General features: G+C 43.4%; 1 protein-coding gene across 2 annotated transcripts in view; it reads right to left on the reverse strand.

Moving 5' to 3' along the window:
- The window catches only part of RAB6A (RAB6A, member RAS oncogene family), a 42,429-nt gene that overhangs the window by 29,590 nt on the left and 784 nt on the right, over nucleotides 1–12,055 (reverse strand). The gene's annotated exons all lie outside the window — the stretch shown is intronic.

Genomic DNA, 12,055 nt, shown 5'->3' on the forward strand with positions numbered 1-12,055 from the left:
GCCTTTACATTTCAAAGACTTCTGTGCAGTCTCTCATTATTTGCCAGGAATGAAAAAAAACTCCAAAATTAACAGACCCACGAGGATATTTTTTCACCACAGCCTGAGGATTCTGCTTTCCTTCATATCTCACACAGTTCAGGTTTTTAAAATAGTTTCCAATGAAGTTTCAAATATTCTCCAAAGGACTTTACTGCTAACAAAATGCCTCAGAACCCTCAGCCATAAACACTGGTAACACAAAGCAGCACTTGGAAATATTGAGTCAGAAGATCCCAGAGATCTTCTGATCAGGTGTGGATGACCATGGAGCTAAGGAAGAAGGAAGATTTAGTAGTCCAGAAGTCCATGTGACCACAGACTGTACACAAAACTTCCTAGGAGCAAGGCACAGGGAGTGAAGGAAGGAGCTCTGAGCTGTGGGAGTTCCATGTGGACCTGATTAACAGCGCAGCTGGCATGTGCAGCACAGGCTGGAAAGAGGAAGACATTCCATGCAGGAGATGTTACTCGGAAAGCTGCTCCTACACCTCAGAAATTATTTTTTCTAAAGGTGATGAACAGCAGCAGTTCTCACAGTCACCTTTTTTTGATTCCTCACTTTGGTTTGAAGCACTGGGTTTCACCCTGGGAAGACATATTCCATAACTGGACTGGAGCCTATCCTCAATATTTAGCTAGGTGATATTTCCAAATACATTTCTGTGAGGAAAAAAAAAACATTTAAGAGCATATTTGTGAGGCAGAGGAACTGGAGGATGACTGGGGAAAGGAAGGAGGAACAGTATTAGTTCCTGGCTAGTGCCATCCTCTTCATTCCAGCTGCAGTTTAGTTGGGAATGGCTGCCTGTCCCTGAGGCAGAGTACGAGGATTCACAAGATTCACATTTACTATTTCCTTCTTCCCAGAACACTCTGCTCATTATTGCTCCAATAACCCAAAACAGCACCACTCCAGAAAAACATCATCTTAGTGACTCAATTTTTGGACAAAGTATCAATTTTGGATTGCAGTGTTTGGGTTGAAATTTCAGAACTCAACATTATCCCACATTATTACAGCTTTGCTGTGAGCACAATGGAACAAATGTTTTTAGAGACACCTCCAAAAATTCTATTCCATTCCATTCCATTCTCACACAAAAATTTGACCTATCAAGTTTCAGAGCCCAATACTGAAGTTTTATTATTGTCATGCAAGGGCGGCTCAATACTCACTTTATATATGATGTCAGTTAAAGCCCATGGGGATGAAAACACTTTTTGAAGCATCTATTACTTTCAGGTTCTATCATTCTAACTTTCCATTAAAAACCAGTGTAGGACTGAGCAAAAACCCACCAGGAGACCTTCAGTAATTAATCATTCATAAGATCCAATTATTACATCCCAGTATTTTATAATTATCTGCTTGTAAAAGGCTTGAAAGAAATAAAATGCTACATACGGAGATCAAATGTAATTAAGCCACTCTGGACAGACATTTTGTTGGAAGGGTGAATCTGCTCTGCCAGGAATGGTTCTGGAAAGTGCAAATTCCACACAGGCAAAAGGGGAAGGAGCCAAGAGCTCCTCCATCACCTGAAGCACAAGATATCCCTTCAACTGATTTCCAGATTCACAGCCACTCTAAGTCCTCAATTTAAGTCAGAAACTAAATGATGCCAAACCATTTTGGAAAGAGGAAGCAGACACTGAAAATGTAATTATGAATTTTTGGTTTAAATACCTTTAACACAGTATTTGTTCCTATAACAAACCATATTCATGGGCAGTTTAGACAGAAATCTGCATAAAAATCCTCAAACAGAACAATGTTTTCCAAAAGTAACTTTTGTTAAATTAACTGCAAATGACAGGCTAATGCATCATCTAATATGGAAACACTCCCCTGGATTCCTCAGAGTTATATTCCTGAGGCAGGAGAGAGAGACCGCCACCTGAGGGTGCATTTCTGAAGGGAAACATTCCCTGCTTTGAGCAGTGAGCATGATCCCCGATGCAAGCTAAACCAGCAGATACCAGTATCCAACTGAGGGAATCCAGGCATTGCTTCCCTGGATCACATGCCAAATGGAGCCCTTGGAACAAACTCCTGCTCTCTTCCCGGTGATGGTTTTGCCCTTGAAAGCACAACAAGCACTGCTAAGTCAGCTATTTCCAGCGAGGAATTACAGAAGTTTCAGGAGACCTATTAAAATGCAAGGGATTTCCATCCCCTTCCCTTCCCTCCATCCTTTAACTCTGTTAAATTTTGCCTAATGTTTCCCCAGCACCATTATCCCACTGGCAAAGCAAGGAAATACTTCCTCCTGCTCCCTCCTCTCCTGACTCCCTACACTGCCACAAAGAAATCTCTGCTCCCTCACACTGTGGTGACAATTTTTCTGCTGGGGGAAAGAGAAAAGGAAAAGAAGGAAAAGGAGAAGGAGAAAAAGAAAAAAAGGAAGAAGGGGACAAGAGCTCCATACAGCATTCTCCTCAATGATTCCATCTTACTCCCACAACCTACCATCTCCTGGGCAGCACTGGAAAGATTAAGATCTGTCCTCTGCTCTTTCCACACAGGAGGTGCAGAACAGCTTCCACAGGAGCTCCCTCAAACTCATTCTCCAGGCAGACACACGGGTGAGTGTTCCTTCAGAAGTGAGTTTGGACAAGACCCTAAAATAATCCTGGTTTAAGGTCGATGCAGCCTGGCTTATGAAGAGGCAACTTGTAAGGAAAAAACTGCCCAGAGCACATTCATTAAGCACAGCTCTCCTCCAGGCATCTGCTGATCCGAGCTGACAGGGATGGCTGTGGAGAACACCTGGGGACTGCTGCTGTGAAAATAGCTGGAGCTGCACCAACACACACGGGTTTGTGCACATGATGCAGCTCCCCAGCCAAGCACAGGGAAAACAGCTGGTGGAAAATACAGGACATGGACACCAGGGTGTAAGCAAGGGCAGCACAGAATCCCAGGGTTTTGCATGAAAAAAACCCCAACCACAAGTTGGTTTTTAGCAACAGAAACCCAAACCGTGCAGAAACTGAGATCAGCACAGCTGAAGGAGCTGCAGGCTCTGGGTGGGTCCAGGCAGCACATGGTTACAAATCCCTGATGTTAAGGATTCAAGGAAAGGATATCCTGATACAACACTATTCTTTTCTCCTCCACATCTCCTGCTCCTCAGCTGCCCCAGCTCTTCTCCTGGGAACTGGGGCAGGACAGAGCCCATCAGACACTTGATGCTCCTGCTGCCTGCACTGCAAATTAAGAACTCCAAGCTTAAAGGATGTTAAACTATTACATCAATTCCCAACTTTTCAATGGGAAACTTTTCCTCCAAAATCTTCCTCTTTTCCTCTAACTTCTTCCTAACTGAGACACTGACCTCTCCATATGGAGTTTCAGCCAGCTGACAATGAACTTGTTCCTTCCCAGCTGTGCTTCACAAACACCTTGGGAAGAGGCCACGGATCTGCTAACCCAAGGCCTGGTATTCATGTATATGAATTTTAGAAATAAAAATAGCTAGTCTTTGAAAGGTAGAAATGTGGCTCCAAATAGGAAATGGAACAAGTTCTGTTGGTGTTGTATTCTGATCTTTTCTAGATGAACAGGTATTTCAGAAGGAATTGTGGGATTCAACTGTAAAAAAAAAAAAAGTGTTTATATGAGAAACTGGGTTTAGAACAGAAAATTCTTTAGACAAGGATTATCTATACTCCAACTGGGATACAATATCTTGAAATAAATACTTTCCTCTAGCACTATTTTCCAGAAGAACAATTCCTTCATATTAAAGACATATACTAGTTAAGTTCCTATTTAATTGTAATGTTTATTCTCTAAGACTTGTTTCTAACTTGAGCAATTCCTTGTATAAACGTGCACAGAAAATATTTTGGGCTCTTCCGACTAATCTACCTAAAACCAGCTTTAAGTGCACCACAGGGTTGGCTCTAGACTCAGGTTTTTAGGCAAGCAGCTGAGAAGCATCAAATCCAGGGAAAAGCACAGAGCTGTTTTGAGACATTTCAAAAACATCTCATGTAGGACATTTCTTCCCCTCCTCCAGTTTCCAAAAGGAAAAGCTAAAAAGCTTTTGCTCTTCCTGGGATCTGGAATCAGGCAGGCAAAGCCAGATCTCAAACCTCTGCCTCACTCTCAGCAGTGCAAGGCTTGTACAGACTAAACAACCATTTAAAACATCAGCCACACAATCCTCCAGGGAAATTTTTCTCTAGATGGCAGGATTTACTGGAGGCAATGTGTAGTAATTCACACAAGGTTCCTTTTGAGTTTCCTAAAATCTCTCTTGCATTTTTAAGCGAAGATGTAAAATTCCTAAGGCCAAGGAATTTATTTTTAACTGTAAATTACTCACTGTGACAGTACAGAGTCCACTAAGCCCCGGAACAGAGGCAATCTATGAGCTCTTTGCATTTCACCAGAGAGGGGGGAAATATTTTAACACGAAACCAGCTGATGAGTCAAGATTGGAAAAGCTTTTTTCACTGGGGAAAGCTGTCTTCAAGTCTGCTGTTGCACTACAGCATCCAAATAAAGAGGTCAGTTTTATGGGACACCAGCGTTTGATCTGCCTACTGTTTATGCAGTGTCAGGGAAAAAAAAACATTCTTTTCTCCAAGTCACACTGTGGTTTAAGAGCAACTAAAAATAAAACAAAAATGTGGAAGAGAATTATGTTCACGACTGTACAGTGGTAGATAAAAGCCACTCTGATGACTGCCCAGTGAAGAAGGACCAAAGATAACTCAGCTAGGGAAGAAAAATGGGAAGCTGGAAGAACAGAAAGAATAGGAACATAATTATGATTTGAATACATAAATATTTAATATTAAGAGGCAGCTGGAGAAGCTGAGAAGAAATTACAAGAACTGGTGAGTGAGTCTGGCAGTGAGAGACTAGAATAGACCAACCCTGCGAAAACCTCTTTGTAAAGCATTCCAAGGTCAGGAAAAAAAAAGGCAAAAAAAAATAAATTGGGATTTCCTTGTGATGATCCTGCAACTGTCTTCAGCCATTGGCCCCTCCAGCTGTGTCCAGCTGCTCTGCTGAAGGATTCACCTCTGGCTTTATCCCAGTCAGCAGCACCAGCTCAGCCTGAAGAAAGCCATCCTGGGTTTTATGTGGACACAAGTGACTTTTCAGCCATTTGGAGTGAGCTAAGGACAAAAAGCTCAAAAGCTGCTCCAAAAGCAAGTAAGGGGAAGAGGAAAAAAACAATGAGGTACTATAGACGAGACAAAGAAGGCAGCACACCTCTAGCATGAAGACCTGCCTACTGCTGCCAAGGAAAGTCAGAGAGGAGTCAGAACTTCCTTCTCCATCTCCACCACTCAGATATCCACTGGATGATTCCATCACCCAGCCAGTTCAGATTTCTCTACTTCCTTCCATGAGGCCATTCAAAAAAATCCTCCTGTCACTGACACCAAGGGTTCTCACAGCCGATTCTGTACCAGCAGAGGAGGACAGGAATGAGTATCTTCTACTCCCAGAAAAGGCAACATCTCCATTAAATAAAAAGGAAGCTGCAGAGAAACACTCCTGCCCTCACATTAATCCACTGCTGTCTGCCCACTCCTGTGCAGCTCCAGAGATCTTGCAGGACTGAAGTTAAGAGGAATTCTCTTCTCCCAACTCCAACAGCAGCTACCTATACCCCTGACAAAGCCACTGACAGGGATCTTGCCAATCCTGCATCAGCCACTGTTTGGAGCTTTGCCACGGATGCTGCACCCTCCAAGGGCCCCTCTCCTTTTAGCCACACATCTATCCCAGCTTTAATCCCCTTCACTTTGTGTTGCACATATCAAGAACATTATGAAAATTAACTTGCTGTAACTCAAACCTAGACAGGGGCATGGACAGGAAGCACAGCAGGAAGCATTTAGTGGAATGGAATAAACTGGCCCCTGCATTAATTACAGAAATGCTGGAATGGCTTGTTTTTTACTGCAGCAATTGCTGACTACTCCTGAAGAAGCAAACCATTAAAGGAAAGTCACTTAGCAGGATAAATGGCACTCATCTCTATGGTGCAAATGTTAATAGTACAGAGGTTTAAAGGATCACAATTTGAGACAGAGAAAAGACCAACTGAAAGTTAAGACATTTTCTCATTAGCAGGTTTAGCTGCCCCTTCCTGGTTCTGGCCATGTCTGAAGACAAAATACTGCTCATCAGTATTGCTCCAGTATTTCTTCCCAACTCTTTAAATTCTGGGAAAATATGCTTTAGAGTTAAGGCAAGGCCTTAATTCTGTGTGTTGGTAACACCTACACACGTCTGGATGAGAGAACACTAGGAGCCTGCGAATCTCAGAATAGCTGGGTGGCATCTCCAGGGGATACTGGCAGCTATCCAAGGCATGGAGACACTTCCAAGTGAGCCCCAAAACCCCTTCTCATTCCAGTGGCAGCAGCTGCTGTGGGTGACATCAGCATGTGCCCATCCTGGTTTACAGGGGTCCAGCAGAAAGGACACGCAAACCAGGGACAAAAATCAGGCAAGATACACCCTCGCTCTAAGAAGTCAAATTAATTCAATGCACTATTGTGCTGGACAGCTGAATAAGGACTTCCTTCCCAAAACTCCTTTTTTGCCAGACCCAACGGGAGGCAGCCAGAAGCAAGTGAGGGGCTTGACAACTCGGAGCTCACACTGAATTTATTTATGTTTAGTTTCACACAATATTTGCTTCCCAGATTATCTTTGTCTTTCTATTATTTTTTGTGATGCACTAGGCTTCATTTGGATAAGAGTTAAATAGTACTGAAACACACAAAAAAGTCATTTTTTCCAGTTAATATCACTAAAATATTCCAGAACATGGTTTGAACATAAAAGGAAAATATCTGACATAAAATAATTGATGGAATTGTTCACTGTCCCTGGGCCTTTCATTATATTAGAGCCAGAAGAGTTGGGTTTATGCTGAGGGGAAAACAAAGAATTCATTTAGCTTTTCAACTTTGTGTGAGCTCAGTAAATAAATCAAGCAAAGAGACCTGAAAAATTTGACTTTCACTGCAAGTCCACATTTTGGCTGCTGTTTGCTTGCCAAGAAACACATTTTTCATTTAAACTACTTCCATAAATAATTTATATTAATGTGTCACACCCATCATCATTTTGGTGGTATATGTTAATTTTCAAAATAGCTTTTACAGAATCTCAGGAGCATCTAGGTTGGAAAAGATCATCAAGTCCTTGATCAGTCAAGGGTTGGACTGGATGATCTCAGAGGTCTTTTCCCTGCTCCATACTGGAAGAAATGCATCAGCATTTCCGTACCTGTTCAGAAACATTCACGTATCACAAGGTTACTGTTCTTACAGGTTACAGGCCTCACAGAAAAATTTTGGAGGTTGCCTTGAAAAATCTGATGGTGCTCATGTTGAGACAGCAACATGTGGGATTTTCTGAGCCACGTTTCAAAGCATTGAAGGGGTTAGCTGGCTTGTTTTGGTTGGTTGGTTTGGGGTTTTATAATCATTAGTGTACACAACAGGTACTTGTATACGCATGAACACAACAAAATGCCTTTAAACATCTGGACTAAATTAGCAAGTAACTAAAAGACAGCTATTTCCTCACAGACTGATTACAGAAGACAGATTTTTAACCATCACTGAAATGGAGAAAAATGGCTGTTTGCTCTGATAATTCCCAAATGTCACATTGTCTGCTAAGGTGGGCTCAGATGAGCTTCCCTGCCTTTGTTTCTCCATTAGTCCCACTTACAGCTTCAGCAAAAGCTTTCAGACATCTGCTTTGCAGAGCCTGCATCCAGTGCCAGGTACCACCAGCACCCCAAGAGCTGCAGATAGAAAATCCATTATGTCACATCAAGGAAAAAGATGATCATTTCCTTCCAAATCACAGACTATTTCTGAGATGCAGAGAGGAGAGTACAGTTCAGAAAGGCACAGCCATTCCTCCTTTCAATAGGCATGGCTCCTTCAGAAGCTCCCACAAATAGACAGGGATCAAAAGGCACAGTGAGAACAGACACCACAGAACACTGATGTCTTTTTCTCCGTGCTTTTTCCACACGTTGCTGTAGGAAGGGATTTTTCAGCGATGGAGAGTGGAGAGAAATGGTGGAGTTCAAGATCTTTAGGACAGCGAGGAAGGATCAGACACCAAGCACGTTGCACTATGAAGGAATCCCAGAATAGTTGGAGTGGGAAGGGAGCTGCCATCAGTGAAGATGTTCAACAGTGCTGATCCCATGACTGACCCCTGAAGAATACAGGTGAAGACTGAGGCAAAGAAAGTCATTGAGTACCTCAGCCTTCTCCAAATCCTGGGTAATCAGGTCTCCTGTTTCCTTCTGGAGAGAACACACACCTTTCCTGGTCTTCCTTTATCACTACAGAAGCTTTTCTTGTTGCCCCTGATGACTGGCCAGATTTAATTCCATCAGGGCTTTGGGTTTCCTAACCTGATCTCTGGCTGCTCAAACCTTTTCTGTGCATTCCTCCCAGGCTACCTGTCCCCACTTCCACCCTCTTCCAGGCTTCCATTTTGGGTTTGAGGTTGTCCAGGAATTCCTTGTTCACCCATACAGGCCTCCTGGTGTTCCCTGACTTCCCCCTTTGCTGGGATGCCTTGCTGATATTCCACTTCCAGATGTGAAGCCTGAGTTCAGAAACCCTTTGAAAATTCATACAGTCCAAACAGAACCCCAAATATGGGAAGGCCCAGCCACAAGAAAACCACAATGTTAGGAAATTAAAGAGAGGGGAGGGGATAAGCTTTTAAACCACCAGTGCGCCGAGGTAATAGCTCTCTGGAGTTGGTCAAGCTGAGAATTCCTTAGAAACAAGGGAGTTTTAGGCAGCACAGGGATGAGTCTGTGCCTACTGGGAAAAGTGTTACACCAGCCCCGTGTCACACACAAAGCACCTGCAGCTCCCCAGTTATCTAATGAGACACATCACACTGCTCAGCAGTGCCTGTACCAACATCGTTATGCAACAGAACAGCTCATTAGTGCTTTCCAAACAGTTATCTTTCAAAAGTTATTACACTGCACTTATCAGTGGGTTTTCAATATTAAAAATCTCAGCTCCTGATAAAAAAAAAATACCAAAATGCAACTGGTTCTAATTTCCTTCAAGATCTTATGCAGAAATGCTAGCACAGAGAGACAACAGGGAGTTCTTTTGCTTTCTGTACACGTTGGTGCCCTTCAGACCTGCTCGCCAATGAAACCTGCAGTAGAAACTCACGTGACAAACAAATTTTTCTGTTGCAGTGCCCCAGCGTTCAGTTCTGCCCACTCAATCAAAAAAAAAATCCATTTATTATGAAGAGGTGTTCCTATGCAAAGCAGAACTAAAGAGGTTATTAATAGTTTCATATGTGTCATATTTACTGCAATTTACCCCAATGGAGGTGATGTGTCCACTCCCTGATGCGACCCAGAAATCAGAATTCCTTAAACTTAAGGTATTAGCACTGATGAAAATCACCTGATAAAACCAGATCAAAGGCAGTAAGAAACATACTTCCCCACACACAATAGCTCCATCTAATCCCTCAGCACAGAGCTCTCCCTGCCTTTTTAGCAAAGATTAGCATATTTAAAACTGCTAAACTCTGTATAATCTTCAACCATTGAGAAAAGTAATTCAATTAAGGAGAGTGCTGGTGAAGTTGCCTTCTTGCTAGCCAGCCAATGCTGTATCCCTGTACAAGTTTATAAAAATAGAGATGGAAAGAGAGGAGAAGATTCTTCTGATGTTGCAGGCTTGTGATGCACCCACAGCACACGCAGCAAGTCCCCAGGCTGGGCCTGGGAAGGGCATGGGGGACACAAGCCCCAGAGACAAGGGGATTTTGGGGACTGAGGAGCGAGGAAAATCAGCATGTTAGCATGGGAAAGAGCATCTGCAGCAAGTGATGAACAGCACGAGGCAGAGCCACTGCAGTCCATGCGGTGCTGAGGGATACGGCACTGAACTCCCACAATATGGCTGAGGAGAGCGGAGAAAAGCACACACTGTATCCGCTGTGCAATCCCACTCTCACATGGAAACAAAACGCCCAGGGATGCTTCTAGATTTCCCATGGAAGGGCTGCAAAGCCTGCCCAGTAAGGAACTGCAGTTTAGATTTCCTCAGCCATAAGACACAGGTTTATTGGTGAGGCTGTGTACACTCAGCACAGCTCTGCCATCAGCCAGCTCTGGATGCTGAGGCAGCTAATGGCCATCGCAGCCCTTTGTACCATTTCATTTGTCATCCTGAAGTCCCTGGATGTAAATGAACCCAGGGCACTCAGCCTCCGCACCAGCAGCAAGAGGATATCTTTAATTACGGCCTTCCAACAGGGCAGAGAACCTTTCATCTGAGCAGGAAGCAAATGCAGCAATCCAGCGCAACAGTTGCACAAAGATCTCCTGGGTTATGAAAGCTGCTATCCTAAAAACTTTTATTTCTGCACCTCCCTTAACCTTCCAGACAAAGAAAAACAAGGTGTGAGCAGAGCCCACTCCAGCTCCCTTTTTGCAACACCAGATTCTTCCGCAGTTTTCTCCAAATATTATGAGGATGTTTATTCCTCCAGGAGCCACTTGGAACGAGAGCTCTGCATCCTTCGGGCAGCAAGAAAATTAAAAAAAAAAAATTACAGGGAGTGACATCATGACAGAGACATCTGAAGAGCTTCAATCCAGGAAGGGACGTGTCTCCATCAGAGGCAGACTCATGGAGCGCCGTGTTGGAGCATGCCCACGCTGCAGCACCCGCGGGATGCGCGGACACGGAGCTGGCACGGAGTCATCGCCCAGCATCCCAGACAAAGGCAGGGCTGGAGCCCACCCTGCAGCTGGCCCCGGATTCCAGTCAGCTCCCACCCATCCGTAAGCTCCAGCCCAGGCAGCAGTTGCGGGGCTGGGAATACTCAGTCAGGAGGATTTCGCTGTGCTGAACCCACAGAATCCCTTCTCTCCTCCCTAGGTTTGACTGGGAATTACTTAAAACCTTCCAGTATAAAAACAGATGATTAGCTGAGAGGGGAAGAATAATTCCTAGAGGAAGCAGATATCTGACGTTATGTCTGCTAGAAGAGACAAGAAATCCACGTGTAAATGAAGAGCTGCTGAGATTTAAGATCTGCACCAGGTGCCACAACCTTCCATGGAGGTATTTGAAAAGCTTCATGATATTGAAGCTCAGATATACAGGTAAACAGGCCAAGGATTTTGCAAATGCATTGCTAATATTTCAGATTCCTGTTATCAAATACCTGGGAAAAAAACAACCAAACAAAAAAAGCTTAAAAAAAACCAGCATTTTCTACACATGACCCTCACCTAAAATCCTCATAAAATGGCTGGCCAAATAGCACCTTACCAAGCAGATCAGGTGACTTTCCTAAAAAATAATAAATAATCAAGTTGCACTCGTGCTCCCCAGATCCCTGATATGGGAAGAGCTGTTTCAACTCCAAAATCATAAAATGAGACTGGTTCAAGGAACAGACTAAAGGAAATTGCCAATGTAAATAATTTCAACAGCAGCCTTATCACCAAGCTCATCCACATCTGAGTGAGGAAACACCAAGATACAACTAATTTGGCAAAAAAAAAAAACAACTAGTATTTCATCATCTCCTATCACAGGGACCAAAGGTGGCTGAGGGAGCAAATACCCCGCCCTGAGACAGAAAACCTATTTGCACCTATTCATTATGTCATAGATCACTCAGTATCTACCCAGAATTACACAAAGCATCTCATAAAGGAACTTTTATTTATTTTTTTTTTAAGAAAACTCTTCTAAGGGGAACATTTGGAATGCAGTATTGGAGATACAGGCCTTCCACTAAGGGAGGAGGAGACATTGTTTAGGTTGGGGGTTTTTTTCATTCCAAAGACAGGGAAGAAAACCTCACTGACTGAATTAAATATTCAGAGCGTCGCTCTGCCAAGACATAACTCCATTATGGAAAAACGCTGTATTTACACAGTAAACGCTGCGGATTGAGACTCCTGCCCCCCAAAAAACCAGTCGAGCTGGGATCGAA

This window comes from Cyanistes caeruleus, chromosome 3 (assembly GCF_971803275.1).
Source record: "Cyanistes caeruleus chromosome 3, bCyaCae1.hap1.1, whole genome shotgun sequence".
Classification (NCBI taxonomy): domain Eukaryota; kingdom Metazoa; phylum Chordata; class Aves; order Passeriformes; family Paridae; genus Cyanistes; species Cyanistes caeruleus.